At 45.3% G+C, this 21,759-nt stretch overlaps 1 protein-coding gene across 2 annotated transcripts in view; it reads left to right on the forward strand.

The window, feature by feature from the left end:
* Positions 1 to 21,759, forward strand: part of FRMD4A (FERM domain containing 4A) — a 363,981-nt gene that overhangs the window by 110,414 nt on the left and 231,808 nt on the right. Inside the window, exon 1 of one of the 2 annotated variants that reach the window (XM_070432141.1) lies at positions 2,810 to 2,906. The exons of the other annotated variant lie outside the window; for it this stretch is intronic. The gene's annotated coding sequence lies outside the window, so the exon portion shown is untranslated. Of the gene's footprint in view, positions 1 to 2,809; positions 2,907 to 21,759 lie in introns of those variants that run through there. 2 annotated transcript variants of the gene reach the window in all.

The raw sequence follows: 21,759 nt of genomic DNA on the forward strand, positions 1-21,759 counted from the left end.
TGGGGAAGTGTTGGGAAGGAAATAAATGATGATACAAAGAGTACCTTGGGGAGGCCTTTTCCCAGGTGTTGAGCAGGGAAGGTTATCTAGGAGGCAGCCTTTGAGCAAAAAAGCTGAAGGATGACAAGGAGCTAGCTATCCAGAGAGTGGGGTGTGAGGGTGGAAGGGCATTCAGGCCAGGAAGAATGAGAAATACAAAAGCAAAGAGAAGAGTTGTGCAAGGGCAGAAAGGTGGCCTGTGTGGCAAAGTGTAGAGGGACAGGGAGATTAACACATGAGGAAGATGGAGAGGATGCTTCAAGAGCAATGAAAAGCCATCGACAATGGTTAAGTTGTGCAGGGACATGATCTGCGTTGTTTCCAAAGTCACTGGCTGCTGGGTAGCAAGGAGATGAGTGAGAACCTGGGATACAGGGATCTGGAAAGGGAGCTGGGCACAGAAGGTGAGTGGACCCTGTTGGGGCCAGATGGCAAAAGATAAGGCTGGATGGATAAGGGAGGTTTGGTGCTCAGGCCATTCTGCCATCTGAAGAAGTGGCCTGAATGCCCTTCCACCCTCACACCCCACTCTCTGGATAGCTAGCTCCTTGTCATCCTTCAGCTGTTTTGCTCAAAGGCTGCCTCCTAGATAACCTTTATTTTTAAGAGCCAGGGAAGTCCAGAACAGGTTTAAGTGAAGAAGTTCTATGACCAGATCTGAGTTTTAGGGGAGTTACTCCAGCCAGCGTGGAGAAAGCGCTTCAGAGACAAGACCTAGTCGGGAAGCTGCTGGGACTGTTGCAAGGTGATGTGCACAGAAGGCTAGGACAGGGGTTGCTCATCTACATAGGTTAACCAACCCAGGTGCTGTTGGAGCAAGTCAGAAAAGGGGCTGCTCTTAACGAACTTTCCAGAGCTATTTATGAGGAATGTTTGGTGACCATCTGAACATGGGGAATGCGTGAACGGAAGGTGATAAAAGACCCCTCCATCCCTGGCTTGTGGGGGTTGGACAGATGCTCCGTAGTGAGATAGGACACCTGGACTTCCGGTGGGACAGGTTCAGTTTAGTACATATTGAGACTTCCAGTGGCCAAGTGGAAAAGCAGCAGGTGAATGGAAGCCAGTGACTCTCCTAAAGATGGGAACTAAATATCTGAAGAGAAATGGTAGGTTTGAACATTTCCCCAATCACCCTCTACTAAGTGTTGCAGTCACAACAAACCAGCACTGGAAACAGTCTGCATCCAAAGAAATGACACTCCCCTGAGGGCCTCAGGACAGGTGGAAATGGGCTTCAATTGCCTTTTGAAAGAACTGGACTTAGCATTGGCACAGTCCTCAAGGGCTCCAAAAAACGCAGACACATCCCGTGCAAACAGCTTCCCCTGACTCAGATCCCGAGAATCATGTGGAGTCCCCAGTCACCAGCATGTGATCAAGACAGCTTGAACTAAGACAGGCAGTTCTAACCCACGTGTTCACCTTCACCTCCAACACTGACTGTACTCGGAGTTTCTCTTTATTGACTGTGAGATCTCTTGACCTCTCAAAATTTTTCTTCAGAGATCTTTAGAGAAGAACACGCAGTGGGTGTGCTCTGGGAGATAGGATTGCGAGATTTCTTATTATTACAAAGTTTGTAAGTTTTCACTCCTGCCAGTGCCCTGGAAATCATGGTGCTAGACTGGCCAGGCTCTCTCCTTCAGCTACGGTGAGAGGAGAACCTATCTCACCCTTGAATAGTGGATGGATGATGAATGGACGGATGCTGGGAAATTCAGCCATGTATGAACTCTAAAAATTTTACCCCTGAAACAAGCTAGCTTTTGCCCCTTTCCTAAGCGGTGCCCCTGTCTACTTCGCCCTTTATTTTGTCAACTGTGTTTTGACAATTCATGGGGGGAAAAATGTGTCTGGGGCAAATTGAGCTACTGAAGCAATAAACATTTAGGCTTGCCCTGTGAATTGAGTTATTGTTCTTGGTAGGGATATTCTCCCAGTTTGTTTCTTTTTTTTTTGCAAAGCCTACTTGTCAGGTTGTCCTCCCCCGGGGCCCGGAAATGGAAGTCTTCTTTCTCCAGTAATTGTTGCGAATCCCTGACAATAGTTACCTCACAGGAACTTCTATTCCCAAAGAGTTGGAGGAAGATTAAAAAATCAATAAAATTGGACTAGCTCAGGGGCGCTACACCTTCAGCCAAGCGCAGCCAAAGTCGCCTCTTCCTCCCGCTCACGGGGTGGGGTTTTTCTGTATGTTTTTGGTCTCTCTCTCTCTCTCTCTCTCTCTCTCTCTCTCTCTCTCTCTCTCCCGTGTTAGAGCCCCTTCTCTTCCTCCCGCACAGCCTCTCCAGGCCCGCAGCCTCCTTCAGGACCTAACTTTGTCCCCACTCGCGTGTGCCGCCAGCCCGGAGTGGCCGGATTCCGGGCTCTGGGAGGCCGCGGCCGGCCTAGCGCGGGCGGGCTCATTGTTGTCCGGTGCTCCAGGCGCGGGTTGGGGACCCGCCTCGCCCACCCCGCGCGGGACCCTGCAGCCCCCGCCGGCGCCGGGGAGCGCGCAGTGTGCGCGGGGGCGTGGCGCGGGCCGAGGGGCGGAGGCGCCCGCACCGTGCCGCGGGCCGGGCGCGGCGGGAGAGGGGCGGGCCGGCGGCGGGGCGCCCGGGCGTGCGGCCAGGCTCGGCGGGAGAGACGCGAGCGGGCGATGGCCTGACGGAGGGCCGGCTGCGCTGGGCGGGGGCAGCGGGACCGGCAGCGGCAGCGGCGGGGCGGCTGCGGGTGCGGCGGCGGCGGAGGCAGCGGCGCCGGGCGCGGATGCCACGGGGTAGGCCACGGCCTGCGCTCCCAGGCGGATGGGACGCCGGTTCCCGTGGATCCGCCGCTGCAAACGTGAAGTTCCTTGGCTCCCTGGGACGCGCAACAAATAAAAGGTAATGTGTCTTTGTTTCCCAGCCGTGATCGCAGGGAGGCGATGGACTGTGTAGTACTTCTGTGTCCATTTTTAAATGCTGGGCCGGAGAAAGGGACATGACATTTCTTAGCGCAGGGCGTAGAATATATAATGTCGCGGATGTGACATTTTTCAGTGCAAACCCCACGTGTGACCCGCAGTATACTCCGTTCTGCTACCCCCCTCCTCCCCTACAGGCACTTTGCTTTGGCACCGAACTCTCTGAATTTACCCAGGGAGAAAGGGAAGGACATTGCTGTATGCCGACCAGGTGGGGTTTTTTTAAAAAAACATTTTTATGGAAATGTCAGGGGAGTTCTGCCCTTTGGATGCAGGAGGGAGCATTTCAGACCAGGGTGGCAGGAGACTGGCAGGAGACTGGCAGCCGACCGCTGGCTGCCGGGACTGCCAAAATGGACTGCTCTTTACATTCCAAATGGCTGCAGCAAGTTTGGTGCAGAAAGGGGAGGAGAAGAGGAGGAAACCCCCGTTAGTACGTGGTCATTTAAAAATGACCCCACGCAGTGCTTCTGTATTGCAGGCAGCTGCCCAAACGTTGGTACATATTGCATTTAGACAAGATTAACCAGCCCTGCACTTTGAAAGCTGTGTGGGCTGCCCGTGTGTAATCAGGAACTGCCTTTCTCTGATGCCTTGCTCGCAGAGTAACTGCTCAGGAGATTCAAGCAAATTCTGTGGGATTTCCAAGGGATTTCTGTACTAATAACTCTGGCTATAGCTACTTAATAGACATACTCATTCTGAAGGATGCAGCCATGCCCAGTCCCCGGAAGCTCAGCTGGCTGAGAAAGGCCATCCCGTGCTGGAAAGGACTTCCTGACCCCACCGTGAATGGAGGAAGCTCTCTCTCCCCTATGAATGGAACATCCCAGCAGAGGCTGCTGCTGCTGCTGTTCTGGCTTCTTTCAGTTTGAATGGAAGGCATTCTCAGAACACCTTAGAAAGGCATGTTTCTGAATCCCAGCCGTTCAGGTTGCGCAGCCTGTTCGGTTTTGGAGTCGCCTTGACTGTATTTAGACTCCTGGCCTGGGCGACTTGGTCTGCATTTACCTGATTGAGTTGAGAACACCTGCTCGTAACCCCTGCCACTTCAGCATCCATAAGTCTCATGTTTTCCAAAAGCATGACTCTGACTTGTGGGAAAGCACCAGAGAGCCAGGAGCCAACTTCTGACTTCACCCAGGGAAGCCACCCCTGATCCTGGGGAAAGTACCTCAGGAGCTGGATGCAAAAGTCTATCCCTTGCTCTTACAGAACTGTGTGCCCTCCTTAAAATGTGCTACAAAGTGGGGTTTGAGGGAGAGCATGGGAGGACACATTTCATTGTTTTGTTTTTGGTCTTCAAATTGCTTCAAGTTCATTCATAAAATTTCCTCCTGTTTCATTGGAGTCTGATTTAGGCAAGGCCAGAAAAGCAGACATCCAGATCAGCAGAAATCTGATTTTGATCCTTGAAGTACTAGTATCACTTGTCTCTTGAAATCTGGAGTTTCAGGGGATGAACCATGTCTGTTGGCTGAGAGATCCATACTGGTGCAAATGAAATTTGGGTTTAGTTAAAGCACAAGAGGAATTGGGGTCCTGATGCACATAGGTCAGAATCCATTTGGTCCTGAGAGGTTAAATAGCACAATTTAATTGGAAGCAATATTTGGACATGCTTTGAAATCAACACTATATTGTCTGGTCAATGAGTAGAATGTTGCCTTCAGATAACTTGAAATGAAGTAACACCTAACGCGTCAAGTTGTGTGGGTAGAAGTAACTTTTTAGAATAAACAACAATAATAGCCTTAAACTCTTCTTGTATTAAAGGGGAACCGTATCTGTAGAAATGAGGATCAGAAAATCTCTCTACTCTCTTTTGTTTTGACCAATATGATCTGCCCCTGCTACTGCTATACTCTTTCTGGCTCTCATCTTCACCTGATTTTATTAATAAGACTTGTTGTTTACGGCACAGGGCCTCTGTGTCATTTGTAGGCATTGGTGCCAAGTCCCCTGGTAGCCTGGCAGGTGGCTTCTACCATTAGCATGATCTTGTTGTTGGGGAAACCAAGACCCCTTGAGGTTCAGTGAGTTGCTGATTTAATAGTCCATGAGAACTGTGTTACAGATGTGTACAGTTCTCCATTTTATCATAATAGCAAATTTTACAGTCTGAGGTCAAAGGCAAAGCCACGTATGAGGCCTTGCTTGGGTTCTAGAACTTGGAAAAAGCTCTGTGGAATAGAATGTATTCCAGAGGTGTGAAGGAAGGGCCCTTCAGTCAGCCCTGATGAGCTGAAGAAACAAGTGTGGCCTATTTGTGATGGGAAAGACAGTGATGAGATGAAAGATCCAGAGACTTGGGTATTGAGGGGACCTGTTGGGCTACCTTTGTCTTTTAGTAAGTGTGGGGTAGCGTGAGACCTCGTCCAAGGAAGAGCTTTACTGACCTTACTGCGTAAATATGTCATTTGTGGTCACATTATTGATGCCTCTATGTGTGTAAAGTAAAATACTTATAGTTCTATTCACATGCCATATACTTATTTGTTACAAGAGTTGCATTTAGTCTGACAAATTGAATGACTGAAAAGATGAAGGAGCACTTTCAAATCTAAAGCATTCTTCTTAAAGATACTGCATATGTAAATACATTTTTTTTTTTTTTTAAAAAAGGACAGTATAGCTTCTGGAGAACTTCCATTTAAATATTTCAAAATGAGAAACAGACATGCTAACAGTTAAATAGCTCATGGAATAATTTTAAACCACTCTATAAAGTATGAGGGTGTATAAGTCTGGACTCATCAATGACTTTAACTAATAACTTTATATTTTGGATAGCACTTGATGTGTCAAAATCTGTGGCAGAAAATCTCTATTTAGGTGTATTAATTGTGGAAAATTCCAGCATTTCAATTAAAAATTGTTTCTGAGACTTCATAGGAAGAAAAACCATGGAATAAAGACCTTCCAATGATTATTTGACCTAAATTCTAAAAACTGTATTCTTCTTGAGCTAAAAGAGGTGAAAAGAGGAGCTGCTTTACCTGGACAGGATCAGCAGGTGCCTCAGGCCACATTTCTTGTTGAACTCCAAGGACGCTGGCTATCTGTTCACTCCACCACGTCCCTTTCTGATTCTTTGCTGTGCAGTACTCTCTGCACATGGACTTAAAGCAACAAAAGAAGACATTGGGTGTTTCCTAAAAGGCAGGAGTTGAAATAGAAAAGGAAGAGAAGAGATCATTCCATCGGCTATGTAGGATACATAGATACTTGAACTTTTCCTACAATAAGCTCAAAGAGTAAATGAATCTGGGGAAAGTGGCCACTAAAAACCGAACTTGTTGGGGAAGGTGTTCATTGCAGCCATCATCAGCCTGAATCACCTTGGTAGTGGCTTACATTTATTTGATTGCTTCTCCCAGGCCATGTAATCTCAAGGGCTGGTTCACAAGCTCCCCTGGGCTGCAGGGTTGCCACTGCACACAAAGGCTTGCTGGTGTCACTACTCTCTTCTGGAAGAAGCTTTCTGAATCAGCATAAACTGGCTTATCAAAAAGTCTCTCCGCAGCAGTTTCCTTTTGGTTCCCTAAATCCGTCAGCTGACACCCTTCCCCTGTCCCATGGGATCAGCATGTCTTTCTCTTATAAGGAATGATTTAGGCACACCCTTACACTTGAGGCAGCCTGTTCCACCGCTAATAGTGTTTTCCTAAAAATATCTATCATTACGCCTTTGTCAGAAGATGATCAGAGCTGTTTCTACTGTTCAGTGGATTGCATTCATGCTTCTCTAGGGTGCTGAATCAATTCTTAATTGATTCCGTGGAAATTAGGTATTTTCTCCCCAAAGAGAAAAGATATTCTTCTTGAACTACAGGTATAAATTACTGCTAAGTATAAAGGCCAAGATTGTTATAGGGAATTTGAGAGCTTTGGTTTAGTTCAATGGTCTTATTACTACCAAATAATCAAGAAGCAGTGAGCTGGTAGCCTCCATTTGAACTGAGTGAATAACCCCTGTGCAAATATTCAAGCAAAGCTTAGTCTAATTCAGAAATGTAGCGTGTAGGATCCTGCTTGTTAGGAAGCCAGATCTCTATCTGTGGTGTTTGGGGTGTTTTTGTTTTAAAATTGGAGCTCCAATTACTCCATGATGTATCACAAGAAGAAACTAACTGTCCATGGTCAAGAACATTTGTACTTGTACACCTTTCTCCCCAAACTCTGACTATATCCTCATGCATCTTATGGCTATCCTAGCTTATTAGCAGTTGTTTGCCAATTCATGGTTACCACATACTTGCTGTTCACTTAATGCTCACAGCATTGAATCCTCTGCTCATGTTGGACACTCAATAGATTTTGTAGGAGTAAGTCAAGCACTAAGTGAACCTTTCAGCCCACATTCCAACATCAATATATTTAGGTGTCTTTAGAATCTGGAAATCCCAGTGATCTAAAGTGAAATGTCATCTGTTAGGTCCTCCTGTGTCTGACCTTTTCCTAGTCCATCTTGTGGTAGGGCCCCTTTTTCACAGTTAGCAATACCTTGCCAACCTCGGGGCCAGAAGTCTCGGTACTGATGCACAATACTAAACAATTAACTGTAACTTTCACTTCGAATTAGCCCAAAGCTGTCCCCCAAATTTGAGGCTATAACTTCCTAATTTTTATCAAAATCAGCCTGTTCTTCTGGTGATGCAGTCTTCTTCACAGGGCTTTTGCCTTTCTTTGTCCTTGCTGGGTGAGGAATGCATGAAAAAAATGGCGTGTAATGGGGAATTAGATTGATAATGCATGACAGCGAATGGAAATAATAATCGGAGAGTTGCCAGGCTGTGCCATTCATAACCATAAAATGCACAATTATACTCTCACCACATGCCTGTGAACAAGTATTATAGATGTGACAAACGCGAACTAGGAGACCAAATAGTGTGGAGCCATCTGGAGCTGGGCGATATACCTACAAACTGAGCTGGGAAGTGCAGTGTGGGCTTACCCATTTCTCTGCTCCCACTGGTTACCCCCAATAAATATTGGAGATTTCTTTCTCTTTCTTGGGGGAGGGTAGGGAGAGAGGGAAAGAGGGAAAGAGGGAGAGAGGGAGAGAAGGAGAGGGAGGGAGAGAGAGAGAGAGAGAGAGAGAGAGAGAGAAGAAAGGCGGGAGGGTGGTGAGGATAAGAACCAGACTGGAGCTGAACACAATGGAGGGCAGTGTTCTGCCTTCTCAATCCCCTTTTATTGGGATGGCTGAGTGTTTTGTAACAGAGTAACTACAGAGTGACCAGTAGCACAGATGTAGCCTGTAGGTCTTGGCAGGAGAGCTGAGGCCTCGAATACAGCAGAGTAGCAGGGGCTGAAGTCACACCAGATGTGCAGTGTTGTGTACGAAGCATGCACAGACGATATTTGGGGGTTATCAGTCAAGTCAAACATTTCAGATGGATGGAGTCTTACAATTAAAGGTAGATATATAGATCATTTTTGCAAATGAGGAGCTGCTTACAGATGTTTGGGGACCTTGCCAGGGTCTTAGTTGCAGTGCCAAGACTAGAGTTCCTGCCGCCTGACAGGATTTATGTGATGCAGCCCGGTATGGCAGATTGAGTGGAGCTGTGGTGTCATTGAGCCTGGGTTGATTTCTGGCTCTGCCCCTTAGTAGCTATGAGGCCTTGGGTGAATTACTGAATCTCTGAGTCTCAGTTTGTTTGTTTTTTATTTCTAAGAAAAGTTATAGTCAGAGGAGCCAGTGAGATAATATCTGTGAAGCACCTATCACAAAAAAATATGGGAGACTCTTAAAATAAGAAATTTGTCTTTGTATTCTGTACTTTGAGTTTGGCTTGCTTTTGTCACATGGCTAACAATGCTAACTTGGTGGCGGGGGGAAGGGGGCGAAATTGGAACACATTGGGGTGTAAGAAGGCCAGTCGGCATTGAAATGGAGATACTTCTGAAATAAATGTTACCTCCTTACCTACAATCCTGATGTGAATTTTATAAAGAGAAAGTTGCATTAAGGGGAACGACCCTTAGCTCTGATATTTCATAAATGTCACCTGGCCTTCCAGGAAGGAATTTGCAGATAAAGGCATCACCCTAGTGTTCCTTATCTTATTGGGACAGAGAAGGCCTCCTTAGCACGGGAGACCTCACGGGAGTCCCCAGTGAGTCCTGGAACATCAATAGGAGAGGGCCAGTTTCGGGCGGGGGAGGAAGAAATATGCTTTTGCCTTTGTACTAATGGATCCCATCACCCTGCCTTCTGAAAGTCTTCAATCTTCAAAAATCATCAGAAAGCTCTTAGGGCTTTAACTTGAAAACATTTGAGAATAGAAAAAAAGAATTACCCATGGTTTGTTAATCAGTGGCATTGACATTTCTTTCCCTAGAAACAAAGGCAAAAATCCAAATATTGTTTACAATTCTTTAGTTACTTCCATTCATTGCCATTAAGTAGAAATATTTTCAACTCCTGTTTTCTTATGTATCTTTCACCCAAGTAATTAGTGCAGCAAGTTAATGACAGAAATAAGCTTCGGACAGAGAGTGGCTTGGATGCCCATGGGAGTTTTGTTCCCCGTTGCACCCAACACCTGACCACGCACATACTGGGAGTTTCCTTATAGCATGAGAAATCAACTTACATAATAGGCATCAAAAATTATTCATGCACTTAATAGCCTCCTGGGTGTTGGATAAAATAAATCAAAATCATAGGTGGTCTATCTTCTGGAGATGGATTTAACAGGCACACATAGGCAGCAGAATCAGAGCATCACACAAGTATAAAAACAGGGTAAGTATTTATAGAACATTATGGCTACATCCAGGACAAGGGTATATTTTAGGTGAAGCCTCAGAGACAGCTTGTGGGCATCATTTGCCTTGACAGGGTGGAGTGTGTCTGTCATCTTAGGGAGAAATCATAACCTGGAATTTGTTTGTGGTTCCTTTTTTCTTTATTGTGGAAAATATGGTTTCTGTCACCCACCACAGTTTGGTTCTTCTGCCATCCAGTTCCTAAGGTTGTATGCTTTTTAGAGACAGAGATCACGAACTTCCCACTTGGAAAGATATCCAACACTTAGAGAATAAAACCCCAAACCACAGTCTTTTGTATTTTTTAATTTTGTAAAAATTTTATTGATTTGAGAGAGAGGAAGAGGGGTGGAAGAGAGAGGTTTGTTGTTCCACTTATTTATGCATTCATTGGTTGATTCTTGTATGTGCCGTGACTGGGAGCGAACCCGAAACCTAGGCATAGCTGGTTGATGCTCTGGCCACCTGAGCTACTGTCCAGGGCCAATCCTCTGTGTTGTATACAGCTAGAGTCTTCTTTTCTTCTTGTGGATAGAATTGGTCACGTTCCTAGAGAACTGACAAAACCCAATGGAACAATTCCATAAACTGTAAGTTTTATACAGTGGTTTTTGGTTTGATAGTGGAAATAGAAAAAAGTTGTTATGTGAGCATAGTTGCTTGTTGTAGGTAAGAAAGGTGCGAGCAAGGATGGTGAGTTACATAGCCATCCCTGTAGCCCTGAAGGGGAGGATGAAACCAACACAAAGCATAATTCACCCCTTTTCATCAGACCCTCACTGGGGGAGTTTGCCAGTCAGATGGGCTTTGCAACAGCTGATTCTTTGGCTATTTATCAACTTTTCCTAAATATAATTCCCCAGAGGAGCCTCCCTCTGAGGTATACCAGAGTGAGCAAATGCTCTCCTGAGTCCTGAGTTCCCCTTTGTTCTTGGAGCTCCACCAATGGGTTTTGAATACTCCTGTTTCTCTTCCTCCTAGTGCTTAAAAATCATTGTCCCATGACAATGACTTATTTGCTGCATTACTAGAATTTAACTCTTCTGGCCTTTTACAATACATTTCTCTAATGCCTTGTTCATGTTGCCTTCCCAAATTCTTTTGGGGCGAGGTGTCCACTGCCACCATCATAGTTCAGGCCTCCCCCCTTTACCATCTCTCTCTCTCTCTCTCTCTGTTTCTCTCTCTCTCTCTCTCTCTCTCTCACACACACACACACACACACACACACACACACACACACACCGTTGCCTTTCTCAAGCACATTTGATCTTTTCTGGACATCAGCCTCTTGCAAATGCTTGTCCTTCAGATCAAGAGGCCCCTCTGATCCTTCTCTGCAAGATACTCCTGCTCATTCCGTAATTCCAACTGTCTGCTGCCTCTCCTGTTCCTCCAAGCAGAACAAGTCTTCCTCCTGTATTCTCCCAAAGCATCCTCAGATATCTGTTGCAATGATCTTTGTACATATATCTCTTCATAACTTTATTTTTAAAAAAATTTTTAAAAATTTATTTATTGATTGTGTGTGTGTGTGTATGTGTGTGTGTGTGTGTGAGAGAGAGAGAGAGAGAGAGAGAGAGAGAGAGAGAGAAGTATAGATTTGTTGTTCCACTTATTTATGCATTAGTTGTTTACTTCTTGTATATGCCCTGTCCGGGGATCGAACCTGAAACCTTGGAACATAACAGAACAGCACTCTAACTGACAAAGCTACCTGCCTGGGCTCTCCCCATGCCTTTCTAAGGGAAGGACCATGCCTCATTTGTCTCTGAGTCACAGCACCTAATAGTATGCCTCTTGTTTGGTAGGTGCTCAAAATTGAGTAATAATTTCACGTATATTGTGTTTCTCAGTTTTTGTTTGCACATAGCTACAATGATTTTCTCCCTGCCTAGGCCAAGTGTTCTTACCTGTCCTTCCCTCCCTATTTTTCAGCTCAGACTACTCTCTCTGCACATTTCTTATCAAAGATAAGAGAATAAAGATGCAGCACAGTTATCCTTTACATGGATATAGCCTTGCAAACCCCAGCTGGCAAAATAACAGAAAGTATCTGAACACCACAACTCATTCATTCATATGGTTAGTCAGTCAACACACACTTGGTATGCCTCTGTGTTTCAGGAATGTGTCAGTGAACAAAACTGACAAAAATTCTTTCCCTCAGGGAGATTGCATTCTAAGGGGAAGAGACAGGTGAAAGACTTAAATAAGTAAATTATATAGTGTGTTAGAAGGTGGTAATTGTTGTGAAGAAAAATAAAGCAGAGAATGGGAAGTACAGCAAGGTTGCTGTTTTAGATACAGGAGTCAGATGAAATACTATGGAAAGATGATAATTGAGCAAAGCTTTAAAGGGTGTGAACATGCCCTGGCCATTTGGCTCAGTGGATAGAGCATCGGCCTGCGGACTGAAGGGTCCCAGGTTCGATTCCGGTCAAGGGCATGTACCTTGGTTGCGGGCACATCCCCACTAGGGAGTGTACAAGAGGCAGCTGATCGATGTTTCTTTCTCATCGATGTTTCTAGCTCTCTATCCCTCTCCCTTCCTCTCTGTAAGAAAATCAATAAAATATATTAAAAAAAAATAAAGGGTGTGAACAGATGAGTAAGCAAGGCACAGAGTAGGGAACAGCAAGGAGATGAGTGTGGAAGAACACACCAAGCAAGGGAGCACAGAGGTAGGACTCCATGAGGCCTTGAAGACTCTGCACGGAGGCATGGGACCACTGCAGAGTGTGGGTCTGGGGAGCACCCTGATAGCACTTGGGCCGCACAGGGATGGGAAGGGTGCTATGGGGGAACCAGACTACAAGGCAGGCAGAGGTAACAGCAGGGTGGCCAGGTGGGTGGCCATTGTAAGAATCCAGAAAGTGATGAAATGATGATGATGATGAAAAGTGTTCAGGGTATGGATATTTTAAGAGAACCAATAAGATTTTCTGGTGGGTTGTTGTAAGATGTGAGATGAAGAGAGAAGTCCAACATTTTGGGGCCTAAAGAACAGTACATGGGCATAGAAGGTTGGTATTATGTAAGAGGTGAAAGCTGTGGCTGAGGTGGTTTGGGGAGAATACAAGTCAGGAATTCTGTTTAGGACAGAGAGTTTGGGATGTTGAGGGATATACAGATGGAGGTGCTGAGTGGGCAGTTTGTATGCACTCATACAAGCCTGGGAAAGGAGAAAGTCTGAGTGGAGATATAAAGTGGGTCTCAGCCATGTAGAGGTGATATTAAAGTCTCCATGGCTCAGTCTTGAATTTGACACATCTGAGAAAAATTGTAATTACCAAACTTCAAATAAAAAGAACATACGATGTAAAAAAGGAGGTAATACCTGGAAATGTGAAGAACCCCAAGAGATGTGCTTTTGCGCAAATTGAAATCTCCTTGTCATCCTGGTGGTCTGTCTCTTTTTTAAAATTTAATTTAATTTTTTATTGATTTTAGAGAGGAGAAGGAAGAGAGAGAGTGGGGGGAGAAAGAAAGAGAGAGAGAAACATCGATTGGCTACCTCCCATATGTGCCCCAACCGTGGATCTAAACTGCCACCTAGATATGTGCCCTGACTGGGAATCGAACCATCACCTTCTGGTGTACAGGAAGATGCTCCAATCAACTGAGCCACCAGGCCAGGGCAATGTCTCTTTTTTGATATGTGAAGGGAACATCTCTGACTCACATGTTTTAAATGAGTTTATTGATGTATCATCCTATATAATAAAGAGGTAATATGCAAATTGACCATCATGCCCTCGCACAAGATGGCCGCCCCATGTGGTCACAAGATGGCCAGCGGGGGAGGTTAGTTGTGGGCGATCAGGCTGGCAGGGGAGGGCAGTTGGGGGTGACCAAGCCAGCAGGGGAGAGCAGTTGGGGGCGACCGGGCCAGCAGGGGAGGGCAGTTGGGGGTGACCAAGCTGGCAGGGGAGCAGTTAGGCGTCAATCAGGCTGGCAGGGGAGTGGTTAGGGGGTGATCAGGCTGGCAGGCAGAAGCGGTTAGGGGCAATCCGGCAGGCAGGCAGGCAGGCAGGCAGGCAAACAGTTGGGAGCCAGCAGTCCTGGATTGTGGGATAGGGCTTAAACTGGCAGTCGGACATCCCCTGAGGGGTTCCAGATTGGAGAGGGTGCAGGCTGGGCTGAGGGACCCCCGCTCCCCCGCAGTGCATGAATTTTGTGCACCGGGCCTCTAGTTGATGTATAATAAACTGCACATATTGAAAGTACATATCCAGTTTGATAAATCTTGACAAATGTCTACACCTGTGAAACCATCTCTGCCATTAAGAATTATAACTTCATGCTTTCAATCAGTCATATTTACTAAGACTTTTGTGTTTAAAGCTCCATGCTAGACACTAAAGGATGTCAGATGCAATCACTACCCCTGCCTCATGGATTTTTACTGATTTAAAATTTTGGCTTTCCTTATCCAGTGATCTAATCACAAACTTATTTCCAGGGCTTTTCTGAAGCACATGCTGAAAATACACTCAAGTTTGGTTACCAAAGTGTTTGAAAATACACACGTACACCCTTAGACACTAGGAAAGAGGAAAGATTAGGAACCCTGCCATCTGTTAATCAGTTCGGATATAGGAAAAACATATTCCTCCTACCTTCTTTTGTGGAAACAGCCCAAACAGTAGGCTCAGTCTCATCCTTTTTCACTATCTGTAGTCAACACAGTAATTATCTCCTGCCAAAGCTTTGAGCAATTGTTCTGTGTCCAATTAGAATTTTTGATTTGCCTAATAGATACCACATAACATCTTTATTGCTGCAACTGCTCACTAATGACAAGCGCCCTGGATAGCCTTAGAACTCCCATTTGCAATGTCCATTGCATTAGAAGGCACTCCATGATTTTCTGTGACAGCATTTATATCAGAGAATGGGGTGAAAGGAAGGAACCTCCTTTGGTTCCAGAATCTTCTTCCTCCCCCCTCACCCATCTCCATCTCCTTTCCTCTCCCAGCCTCATGCCCCACCCCCATTTTAACTGTTTTGGGGGAACAAATGCATCTGCTCTGGAAACTTGTCCTGTGCCTGGAGCTGGGGCAGCAGGAGCAGGTCCCTGGGAGGCGTCTGGGTGGTTCATGGGCAGCTGGCCAGTGTTGAAACCTCAGACAAGATGAATGGAGGGAAAAAACTGCCAGAGCAGCTTGAGTAAGCGGGAGAAGTCCCTGCCAGCGAGGCTCCAGTAGAGTCCTTCCCAGAGAACTCGGGATATAAACATGCAGGCTCCAGCCCAGATGGACTGCCCCATACAGACATCAAAGGTAGCTGTAAAAAACGTTCCTAATGTAAGCACTGCAGGCTCCCAGGCTCTCCCTGCACCTTTTATTAGGGTGTTGGGTCGGGGAGGGGCAATGGTTTGCTGAACCTTCTGGAGCTGGGACCACCCTGCAGGACTGGTGGCTCTCCAGATCTGGAATACCCCTGTTCCTCGGATCTTCTCTGCTGTGATGACACTGGGAATTTGGTCCGAATTAAGCATGAGTTCATGAGGATCAGCAATCGTGAAGTGCTTCCTTGGAAGCCTGGAGCACTTGACATCTGGGCACAGGGCCCCTGGATTTAGGGCACAAGTGGCTGCTTCCTGTCCCATGCAGGTTCTGTGAAAGCAGGTGGCCTGGAGGGCCGCCCCACTTTCATCGTGGCTGTTCTCCCACTATGTTTTAAGAGTCCCCGGAGACCTAATGATGGAATTCCAGTGGCTTCCAGATGGTCTAGAATACTGTTTCAGTCCCCATCGGCTCTTCCCATCCCCAGCACATAGATCCCAGGGCTAATGGAGAGTTTGACTGTAGTGATACACAAAGAGTTGTTTATGGGAATGAAAACCCATTCCTAAATTCTTATCTCTGTGACAAGACCTCTAGCTCCTACTAATGGCAGATCAATGTCAATTCTGCTCATTCCGCATGTGGCCATGTGGATAATATAAACTACAGAGAATGTGCATGTTCCTGAGCCTGTATTTAGGGGTGTATTTCCATAGAATAGGCAAATTAAGTCACATCTCACTGAATGCAAATTAAGTTGATAGTACTATATTTTGGAATTGATATATAAGGCTATGTTATTTTAATATATATTAATTCATGTAAATATTATAGAGTGCCTATTATGTTTCATTTTGTTTCAGTCACATATCTAGTATATCATTTTAATGTCAACAAAATATTTACAATGGAAATGTGATAGGCCTGGCCAGTGTGGCTCAGTTGGTTGAGCATTGCCCCATGCACTGAGAGGTCTTTGGTTCCATCCTGGGTTGTGGGCTCGATCCCCAGTAGGGGGTGTGCAAGAAGCAGCCTATCCATGGTACCCTCTCACATCGATGTTTTACTCTCTCTCTCTTCCTCTGTCTCTAAAAATCAATAATTTAAAAAAAAACATTTTTTTAAATGTGATAACTTATTGCTTAGTAAGACCTATAGTTGTAAATAGTGTTTTCTCACCCTACTAATCAAACATAAGCAAAAAAATTACAAATTAATTTAAAATAACACATTGAATTTGATATTGGAGCCAAATATGTAAATTCATGTTACCAAGAAAATGTGATGGAGTTATTGGTTATCAAATACACAAATGCTAAACCAGCAGCAGATACACAGTCATTTCATACAACATTGCATTTAAATAGAGGACATTTGATTGTACATTTATACAAAGGAAATTGGTAGGAAAATAAGGTAGAAAATGTGTTTGTGCCTACCGGTCTGTAGTGTGAAATTAAAAAAAAAGTCTTCTGAAGCAGTAAATAGATGATGTGGATGTTTGTTTTATCAAACTACATGTAATAGTGTAACAGGAAACATTATAAGTAAATATCTGAGTTATTAGAATGAATGTATTTTCTTGGAATTCTTGTCTGTAGGTGTGCACATGTGTCCATGGCTTAGAGAATGTCTGGCCCACCTTCCCCCAGAGTTTAGAAATCCTTTCTACAAGAGCCCTGGTTAATGATCTTCTGTCCAGTCCTGATTACTAAAGTGATGATGGGGCAACACTTTCCATTTTGAACAATGATGCCTGTTTGACAGTTCTTCCTTCTGTTGAATTCAGATGTGTCTTCTGGAACTTCTACTCACTGATTCCATTTCTGCCCACCAAAACAATGTTCTCCATCATCCAATTTAGTCATCAAATTAGCATAAAATCATCAAATTGGCAAGTCTCCACATCCAGGCATGCCGAGGACAGTCCAGTTTATACCTGTTATCTCCAAAGAATCAATAATAGCTCCCTTTCACTCACAAAAGCATGTTGGCATGGACAGTAAATTATAGGGCACCCTACCCAGGAGTCTTTGCTATTTAGGCTAGTAGGCACTTTTCCCATCAGTCCTAAGGAGACATGGCCTCCACAGCTTTGCCCAGTCTGATTACTCTACTTTGGCCTTGCTCCAGATTCTTTCATTTCCTACATAAAAGATGGTACCCAGAATTGAACACAGATTTCCAGAAATGGTTTAACCATATTCGAGTGGAGTCCACTTATTTTCATTATTCAGAATACTATGCTTCTGGCATATGAACTAAGAATAGGACACAAAACTGTAAACAACGTGATCCCAATTGAAAAAAATTGAAACTACCATCTAAACCTCTTTGTCAACTGTAAACTAGATCAGCGCACTCTCCATGACTGTTTATAAATCGTTGGGGGATGATACACACTGAGAAAGAGAGCTTATGTTTTAGTATCTCTTCACAGTTTTCCAAGTGCTAGTCTATCTTCTTAGGCAATGAGCCCTCTTTCCAAACACCCCTTTCTGCATCAGTGAGAATTAAGTTGATTGGAAACAATGGTCAGTGGCTACCTATTATTTCATCGGTGATTTTGTCATCCTCAGACCCTTAGATGTATGATTGCGCCTCCTTATTACTGTTACTGTAAATAAGGCTCTCCCACTCTATTCCTCACTGTTTGTCACCAACCCACCACTTTGCTCCAGCTCTACTGTGTGGCTCATGTTTCCAGAATATGCCATGTTCTCTCCCATTCCAGGCCTTCTTATGTCAGGTTGCCTCTGCCAGACGTCCTGCTCTGCAGATACCATTTCTTCATCTGAGTATTGACCAATTCACCAGGTGTGAGTTAGGGACCCTCCTTTGCCCCTTAGCATCTTACACCCACATGAATTACACTGTAACCACCTGTTTATTTGGGTAGTTTCTCTAGTGTACATAGAAGTTCCTTACGTAGGGGAAAAAAATTGCATCCATCATTATCTATAATAATAAAAGTGTAATATGCTAATTAGACCTGACAGCTGAACGACCTTCCGGACGTCCTTCTGGATGAAGCTGCCATGGCAGGGGCCAAGGCAGAGGCAGTTAGGGGCAATCAGGCAGGCAGGCGAGCACTTAGTGGTGATCAGGCAAGCAGGCGAAGTGGTTGGGGGCAATGAGGCAGGCAGGCAAGCAGTTAGGGGTGATCAGGCAGGCAGACAGAGTGGTTAGGGGCAATGAGGCAGGCAGGCGAGTGGTTGGGGCGATCAGGCAGGTAGGCAGAGGTGGTTAGGGGTGATCAGGCAGGCAGGCAGAGTGTTTAGGAGCGATTAGGCAAGCAGGTGAGCAGTTAGGAGCCAGCAGTTCCAGATTGCAGGAGGGATGTCCGACTGCCAGTTTAGGCCCGATCCCGCAGGAATCCCTAAATTGGCAGTCAGACATCCCCTGAGGGGTCCTGGATTGCAAGGGTGCAGGCCGAGCTGAGGGACCCTCTCCTCCCTTTCTTCTCCCCCCCAGCCCCCGTGCATGAATTTCTTGCACTGAGCCTCTAGTGTTTAATAAGATGCCTGGCACATTTTGAATGTATCATAAACACTTACTGAATGAACACACTGTAGTGGCCATTATTACATATAATTATTAACCCTTTTCTCCTAGTTTGTTAGGATAGATTACTCTCTTGATTACTAGAGAGATAGATCTCTTCTCTAGAAGAGATAGTACTGAGTCAAAGAATATGAAAGTCATTTGCATTTTAGTTTTATTTCCTGTAGGGTACTAGTAGTCTTCCAATAAATATGTAATTATACACTAATTAAAAAATGTTATCTTTAACATATTAACCCCTCCTTATAGTTGTTGTCATCCTCTCCAAAGTTATATTTGTTGGTTTTTTTTCCTTTTGCTTACTGTGCCTGTGGAGTAAAATTATTTTTAATGTAGTGCAGTCCTTAATTTTTTTTCTCTATTGGCTCATCCATTGCTTTTATGCTTAGAAAGGTCTAATAAATAATAGCCTATCTATTTTTTAAAAAATATATTTTTATTGATTTCAGAGAGGAAGGGAGAAGGAGAGAGGTGGAAATATCAACGATGAGAGAGAATCATCGATGGGCTGCTTCCCGCACTCCCCATACTGGGGATAGAGACTGCAGCCCTGTCTTGTGCCCTGATGAGGAATTGAACCAGTGACCTCCTGGTCCATAGGTCAATGCTCAACCACTGAGCCACACTGGCTGGGCACCTGTGTATTTTTAATATATGACTTTATGAACCACCTGGAATTTATTTGGGGGAACGAGGTGCAGTTGGTTTATATTATTTAGTAGTTAGTCCTACCATTTCCTGTCTTGGTTGAGAAGATTGAAACAAAACAACAACTGAATAGTTCAGCGGTTCATCTTTTAACAGAAATTCATTGGCTCCAAATAATGAAAACATTCTTTTCTTTCATCTTTTTGCTTTGAACATATCTTTAAAGGTTCTTTTATTGTCCTTAGACTTTCCTTGTTTTAAATTTCTGTTTGGTTTTCTACCTCTGTCCCTATAAGTTTCTGACACTCCTCATCTGTGGACGGAATATATATAATGTGCTGGGCCCTTGACACATCGTATCTGTAAGGCTGAAATCTAGTCTCCTTTGGGAGTTCTCCATGCAGATACGTTGTGTTCATTGAGCATCTCAATCTTCACTTTTTCACTCAATTTTATTTTTACTGTTATCAAATTTTTACTTTCAATGTCTTCCCCTCATACACATGATATTCTTTTAGGTGCATAAAGACAACCTTATCTTTTTATATGGAATTTTAAAAACTGTTTTCTTTGAGTCTGTGGTCCCCATCTGAATAACCCATCAGGTCTCCTTTTCAACTATAAAAATTCCAAGTGCAGTCATCAAAACCCCAAAAAGGATACCTATTCTCCTTTTCCTTTGGAAAAACTCATTCTTGTTTCACCCCAAACAGTCTGTCACTAAGATAGTGAAGCTAGGACTCCACATGGCAGAGACCAGGTGTTTGCCCTCATCTTTCCTCACTCTAAGGAGAATGGTGGGTGTTAGAAGGGAGTATAGTTCTTGTTGCTCCTTTGCATGTTTTGTTTCTTTGGGGTTTATGCCTCACTCAGCCACCTTTAAAGGATGTCTGCATGGATGCTGTGCTGTGAACAGTGTGTGTGTAAGAATAACGCTCTGAACCCGCCCAGGGAAACAGGCACAGCCTCCACATTAGCAAGAGGTCTTCTTCTCCTTTGTTAGAGGGCAGTCTGTGGCCTGGCAGTCCTTGTTGTCCTTGGAGGTATTACCCCACATGTCACTCACTGACTCTCCTAAACCCCCATTCCTAGGCCAGCTCCAGTGAACCTTATATCAGCCCTCTGTCTTGATGACTGCCAGCTAGCCCACAATGACCCTGAGGAGAAGGCGGGACCTCCAGGCGCCCTGTTGGATGAGGTGCCCCTCTCTATATAGGACCAGGGCCCCACAGAGCTCCGTCTGTGAAGGTCATGTGCTTGCTCAGCACTAGGAACATCCACCCAGGGGGAGCCTGTCCTGACCAGCCTCCTCTCCCTCCCTGCCATAGTAGCAGAAAATCTGGTGTGAGGGACAGAGAGCTGCAGCCTCACTCGCCATCCTGATGGAGGGTGTGAGAAGGGTCGGGGTACATTGGGATGAGTACACTTTCTGACACTCCTGCCTGGAGGCACCTCGCATGCCCTGACTAGACTTCTGAAGGTGATACTGATTGAGAGCCCACTGTACTCCAAGCAGAGTTCCACATTCTTATGTGCATTAGTTATTCCTCACAGCTGCCCCTGAAGGTTGGCACTAGTATGGTCTCCATTTCCTAGACTAGGGATTGAGGCACAGTGGGTGCAGTGACTTATGGAGGGTCACATACTGCTCCCCCTGGTGAAGCCAGGATAAAACAGACCCAGCATCAGAACCCACAGCCCGACCCCCATGCTCTGTGGGCCACAGTGCATGGCCTGGGAGGGGCCGCTGGGAGGGGCAGAGCCTGGCATCCGGTGCTATGGCGGGAAGCTGCCAGATGGGATGGAGACGCTCATGGAGAGGAGAAAGGGTGTGTCAGTACAGCTGAGTCTGCACAATGTGCTCCTCAAGCCAGTGCTTCTAAGAAGTGGGATGTGGTTTCTTTGATCACCTCTGTGTCTCCAGCACTTGGCTCAGCACGTGGCGTAGAGTAGACAGACAGGGGTGGTCCTTTAAGGACATGAGTGAAAAAAAAGTGTTTTCCAGGCAAAGGAGACAGCATGGGCCAGGCCCTGATGCATGGGAGAGCGTGGTCCTTGGGGAAAAGAATTATGAAGTCCAGGATGGCTGGCTCTTGGGACTGAGGGGACAGGGAAGGAGAGCATTTAAAAATAAACAGAGATGAGGTTAGGTGAGGCCAGATCTCGAAGGACGTGTTATTCAGTATGAAGATATCCATCTCTCACAAAGAGATGATAGGACCGCGCATAATGAGGCAAAGATGTTTTGCAACAACCTCAGAAATCTCCTCCTCAGGCCTTGAGGACTCTGCTCTCTACACTGTTTTCACCTTCTGTTACCCCTCACCCTCCATTCCGATTGCACAGGACTCCCTTTCCCTTGGGAGGAAATGCCCAACTCCCTTTCCCTTACAAGGAGTAGGCACTCTTCCCATCTCTGACCCATCTCTGAAGGAGAAGGAGGAGGAGGAAGAGGAGGAGGAGAATTAAGTCTCTATATCTTCAGAG

The sequence above is a fragment of the Myotis yumanensis genome, unplaced genomic scaffold, assembly GCF_028538775.1.
Source record: "Myotis yumanensis isolate MYYU_CA2020_CCGP unplaced genomic scaffold, mMyoYum1.0.hap1 SCAF_1, whole genome shotgun sequence".
In the NCBI taxonomy this organism is placed as follows: domain Eukaryota; kingdom Metazoa; phylum Chordata; class Mammalia; order Chiroptera; family Vespertilionidae; genus Myotis; species Myotis yumanensis.